Source organism: Macaca nemestrina, chromosome 2, assembly GCF_043159975.1.
Source record: "Macaca nemestrina isolate mMacNem1 chromosome 2, mMacNem.hap1, whole genome shotgun sequence".
NCBI lineage: Eukaryota > Metazoa > Chordata > Mammalia > Primates > Cercopithecidae > Macaca > Macaca nemestrina.
This window is the reverse complement of record NC_092126.1, coordinates 10,413,649-10,419,998: the sequence shown is the minus strand read 5'-3', so window position 1 is coordinate 10,419,998 and position 6,350 is coordinate 10,413,649.

Genomic DNA, 6,350 nt, shown 5'->3' with positions numbered 1-6,350 from the left:
ACACACACATTTTTAAAGGCTGTATTTTAGGTTTTAAAACCCAGAAAGGTGCAAAGAGGTTGATTATTTTCCACAAGGGCTGGAGCTTAGGAAACATGCGTTGAGTGTCTGTCCCTGTGAAATTTGAATATTTTAATACTTATTGACAGATGGATTACTGCAGCCTCTGCAGAAAAGCCTGTCTTGTGAAGGGTTTTTGAAAAATGTACATAGGCCTAATCCTGTCACTGTTGTTGAAATGTACGTTTTACCCCCAAAGACACATGATATTGTCAAGTTCAGATTTATTCTGCCAGAAGGCAGACTATCTGCTTTTTCATTTGAGTCCCCTTCCTTCTCATTTTCAAAGAGATTAAAATGAACCCCACTGGATGCAAAATGACACCCCGACTTTGCGGAAGGGATTTTCCTTGTGTGCTTATATGTGTGATAATTTTTTCTTTTATGAGCAATTAGCACTTTGGGATTTCTGAGATTTATCTATATGGTTTGGAATGTGAATTGTATAGCTCTGCCCTATTATTGGTCCTTCAAAAGATTACTTTTCTGATTTTTGGTCACATATTTTTTTTGTCAAAACTGCTTTAGCCTCATCCACCGCCCCCCCAAACCTGAAACACACACAGCTTGTCCCTCCTGTGTTCCCTTTGCCACTCCACTCTTAGCCCCATGGGGGCGCTGCAGAGCAAAGGGAAATCTGCTCCCTAAGGCAGTAGTAGAACCAGCCGGAGTGGGGGCTGGGAAAGAATTCACCCTTCTCATACCTCAGCCCTCTTTAATTCTCTGCAGTGAGCCCCTAGAGGGAGAACCCACCAGGCCTGGTTTATATATAATTAACCTCATCATCAGGGACCTCAGATCTTCCCAGCACATTATTTCTGGGACCAAGTGCCAGAGTGCCACATTTTCCTACTGCTTTTTGCCAAATCAATGTGTTTACACTGAAAGAAATTGACCAGAACAGAAGACCAGTTAGAAAGAAAGAGAAAATGATTATTGAAATTGTTCTAAAGATAGACACTTACTTTTCGGTGAGTCTCTTTTACTTTCAATTGAATGCATGGTGAGGAAAATTGTGCACCCGCCTCTCAATCTCTTTTCAATTCCTAGGAAAGTAACTTTGTCAAATATTATACCAGTTGAATTTCTTCCAGAATGTCATTTCTTCTTTCGTTCTTGACCTCTCCTCAGTAACCAGTTGGCATCACTATGTGGGCCTCCCTCACTCCTGCAGTGCCGCGTTACAGGATTAAAGAAAGGGCTGACTTGAATGTATTCTGATTCTTTTAAATCATCCTTAAGAAGCTCTAAAGAGTGATTCCATGTCTGGGGTCGTATGAATAATTCCTGCAGACTTGGGGGTACTACAAATCACCTAGTCCCATTATTTAATGGTTACTGGAGGTTAATACTCAGAATAGAGGACCAGGCCAACCTCTTTGCCTCATGGACTGTGCATAAGAATAGGTCCCTGATCATTGCCGCTGGGTAAATATAAGCCTTATTACAAAATAAAATACCCTGGTCCTAATACTACATCTATTTAAGGAAAAGAACGGACTTCACATCCAATTCCCCCTTGCAAAATCTTCCCCACAATTCAGTCATAGCCGAAAAAGAACCTATCCTTGAAACAAACAGGGTTCTGTCCTCTTTCTAAGGGGGCTCACAAGAGGAAGTTGTTTTCACCTATCAAGAACCTCTGGCACCTTGGTAGGTCTTTAAGATATCACATCACAGGACTATAGATTTTAAAGCTGGAAAGAAGTTTTCAAATCAATCACCTCCTCTAGGTTTTCTTCTTTCAGGATTACAGGCTGGGTCCTCACTAGGAGGATGTGTGACCCGAGGAACACAACTGAAAATGGGTCTGCATGATTTGCTGGCCCTCTGTCATTTCAGAGGATCAGGGTAACCTGACAACTTGAGTCTGTAGGTGGGTATCTTGTTTCCTTATAGAACTGAGGAAAGCAAGGCTGCTATGGTCTCTTTGTAAACTGGAAAACTCAGAGCTAACTCCAAGTCATGATGAGTTTTGATGGTCATTTGGGTTTATTTATGCCTCTCAGCTACACTGAAGTACTTGGCACTACTTTTGATAGATTTGGGAGATATTATCTATCAGACTTGTTAAATTTTACCTGTTCATTTTATTTCAAATCCTTCATTTAGAGCTGTTGTAAACAAGCTCCTTGTAGTATCTTTGGAGAAAGAAAGGTGTTTTTAACATAGCAAGAGGAGCAGAAAGTTTTGAGACATTAAAAAAATATATAATTTCCAGCTACTGCCTTCTGAAAAGGAAGTATTAATGTTTAATTTTCATCCATATGCTGCCCGCTTTTAGCCTTTATTGTTCTGAGATTTTTTTTTTCTTTTTCCTTTAGAAATCTTTTCAGCCTGGCTCAGAGTTTACCCCCAAACACTAATTTTCCACACTTTTCTCACTTACTTAAAATGGAAATAAATATCAGGAGCTTAAAATAGAGAAGTGATGGGGGTTAGGGGGTGTGTAATGATTTGTTTATTGCATTCGATCGCTGTTTTGAATAGCAGAGTTTTCACTTCCTGTGAAACCTTAGCATGAAGGAAAGCAGCAGCTGGACTCTGAGAGGGATGAGGGAAGGAAAGCACTTCAGTGTTTGTAAACTCAGGGTGGCTGGTCCACCCGCTGCCACTGCCGTTGCTGGGCTGCTGGCTGCTGTACTTAGCTGTCTCTACTACCTAAGGCTAGAAGTGGAAAAACTTGATTTGCGTGTTGTGCCTGCATTTTTTTTTCTTCTTCACACCGCCCTCTTGTACACCTGACCATGCAGAAGCCTATCTGAAGCCAGCTCCATGGCAGGGAGAGCTGGAGAGCGGAAGAATGTGCGGAGGGAGGGAGGGCTCGGTACTTTTCCATTCACATCTCCACAGTGGCTTTTCTTGTTTATTTCAACCTCCACCGGCAGAAATCTTTCAGCTGCCTTAAATTCGAGTCATTATACTGTTACCTGAGGTCAGACGACAGACACTTTGGTGCACGTTTCCTACATGTCAGTGTCTGTGTAACTTGTGTACGTACAGAGGCACACACACACAAATGTAACTCCACGGGGGCACAGTGTAGGGAGAAGGAAAAAAAAAAAACTGTATTTGTTGCAAACACACACACACAGACAGACGCGCGCACACACACACACACACACACACACACACACACACACACCCCCTTGGTTTCTAATTACAGCTCTGCCTGAAACTCTTGATGGGACATTGAGCAAAGCCACTTGTGAGGACTCCGTTTCCTCAGCTGTGTGAAGGAATAGCCCCAATGATTTGCGGGATGGCTGCGCTTAGTTCTCTACCTTTACATTTCAATACACATTTACAGAACTGTGCAAGAGGAGTGGAAAGGAGCTGTGTGTATATGTGTACCTGGGGCTAGGGAAGGAGTTAAAATGTAAACTTCTAAGTAAAGAAGGCAGTCCCAGAATCCTCACTCTATCAATTTTTAACCAATTGTAGACCAAAGTCTGGGATTTTGCTGAGTGGGTTCAAAAGCCAATTGAAGATTTTAAACGTTAAGAGGTGGAGGAAGCAGGTTCTAAGAACTTGTACCTTTGATCTCCAGCATTCATAATTAAATGTGACCGTTCCCAAGTGTCTTTTCTGCCCTATATTTCATTTTTTATTTTCCTTCTATTTGTTTTTGGAAACTGTCCCCATCAATGATAGGAAGGAGATGACATTTGTACACTGGGTAGTATGTGGATGTAAAAAACACATCATAACATTCAAGGGAAGGAAGAGAGGGAGAGAAAGAGTAAGAGAGGGAGGGAGGGAGGGAGGAGAGAAGGAAGGAAGAGAAAAAGAAAAAAAAAAAACCTAGAGAGAGATTCCTGGTAAGAAACATAGAGGTGGCTCAGCCATCACTGCATTAAAGGTAATTATTTGAAGTCAGAGGAAATAACAGATGAGGAGTTTTCCCTTACTAAAGGAAAAAAAACAAACAAAAGAGGAAGAAGTCTTGATATATCAGAACGTGAAACCAATGAGATATTTTCCATCAATATTTCTTACCCTTTTTTGATCTTCATTCTTTAAAAAGAAAGGTCTAAAGTTTCTCAGGCCCAATTGTCTAGATAATCTAAAGCCTTTAACAGGCTTTGGCATTCCCAAAATATAATAAAATGACTCTGATTTATCAGCAGCAACCTCCCCACCCCCATTCCTCCACTGGTTTAGACTTTATGGAATATTAGGCCTGTATACAAAGACTAGGGGAGCCAATTGTATTCCCCCAGCGTAAGACTATTGAAAATTACAGTGTGCTAGAACTGGGAGGGCCTTTAGCCATTATCCAGTCTGATGTTCCTGATTTTATATTATTGGAAATTGAGGCCCAGACAGAATCCACTTGCTATATATGCTATAACACTAACACAGCTGGATTCGGAACTTTCAGGCCCTAGTTCTAAATCTAGTATGCTTTTCTTATGGCATATTATGGAAAGAGGGTATGGGGTTGGCAGCCTTGCAAAAGCCATTTGTTGTGGCTGCACATTCAAAGAAGGCCTCAAATTTGGACTTCTAGGCCAGACACAATGACACAACTGTAATCCCCATACTTTGTGAGGCTGAGGTGGGAAGATCACTCGAGACCAGGGGTTCAAGACCAGCTTGGGCAACATATGAGACCCTGTCTCTAAAAAAATGGAAAAAAAAATAGCCAGGCATGATGGCACACACTTGTAGTGCTAGCCACTTGGGAGGCTGAGGCAGGAGGATTGCTTGAACCCAGGAGTTTGAGGCTGCAGTGAGCTATGATGGCACCACTCTAGCCTGGGCCACAGAGTAAGATCCTGTGTCTAAATAAATAAATAAATAAAATTAGACTTCTGATATTATCTCCACTGAGGCTATACCTCTCTCTTTCAATCCTAACAGGACTGAAAGAAGATGACCATCATATGCAAGTTTTGTGTGTGGATTCCAGTGTAGGACCACAGGCTCCTATGACACCATGATTGAATGCTGTTAATAAATATAGGATTGTTTTATGCATAGTGCAATTGTATTGTAGTTGTGTGTGTGCTGGTGTTAAAAATATAAGATTTAAAATATATTTGTCCTAGAAGCAGTGACAAGCAACAAGCACACCTGGTGCTCGGATCTCAGTTTTGTTTCATTTTTGTGTTTGTTTTTGTTTTTGACACAGAGTTCACTCTGTTGCCCAAGCTGGAGTGCAGTGGCACGATCACGGCCCACTGTAACCTCCGCCTCCCAGGTTCAAGCAATTCTCCTGCCTCAGCCTCCTGAGTAGCTGGGATAACAGCCATGCACCACCACACCCAGCTAATTTTTATATTTTCAGTAGAGACGGGGTTTTGTCATGTTGGCCAGGCTGGTCTCAGTTTTAATGTCATTTCTCAGCAGCTGGAACCAAGGCTTCTTGGAGAAATGGTTGAGTCTAAAACTGCGGCAGAAAATACACAAATGAGAATGGAAGCTCTTGTAGCACCTTAAAGTAAGGAATTATTCAAAAACAAAACTCTATTGGTGAGGGATATTTCAAAAAGACACAGGAGCCACTGGAAGAGCTCCCAGTAGCCAAAGCTGAAACAATTTGAGCAACAAAATAGAATAGTATTTTACATTATAACCCAAAGTCTAAAATAAATATTAATGAGTCCAGGGCTGGGTGCGGTGGCTCACACCTGTAATCCCAGCACTTTGGGAGGCCGAGGTGGGCAGATCACTTGATGTCAGGAGTCTGAGACCAGTCTGGCCAACATGGTGAAACCCTGTCTCTACTAAAAACACAAAAATTAGCTAGGTGTGGTGTTGTGTGCCTGTAATCCCAGCTACTCGGGAGGCTGAGACAGGAGAATCCCTTGAATCCAGGAAGTGGAGGTTCAGTGAGCCGAGGTGGCACCACTGCATTCCACCAACCTGGGCAACAGAGTGAGGCTCTGTCTCAAAAAAAAAAAAAAAAAAAAAAAAAAAAGAAAAGAAAAGAAAAAAATGTAATGAGTCCATACTAATATAAATAAAGTATTAAGTAAATTAATAAACCAGAGAGAAAAGACAAACATCCCTTAATTCCAAATGTATTTATATAGATGTGCACAGGGATTCCAAATAATTTATGGACATGTGCTGACCTTAAGGAGAAGCATAAACCCCTACTCTTTAATTGTGGGCTGTAGATAGTAACTTCCTTCCGGGGAGTATATTCCATATGGAAAGGTAGTCAGGGGGAAAAAACAGGAGAAACCTGACAAACACTCTCTCAGCCAGGGGATCAAGACCAACATCAACAATAATAAATCATCTTGATAGTGTATACTCTTGATATGTCGTGATGAAAA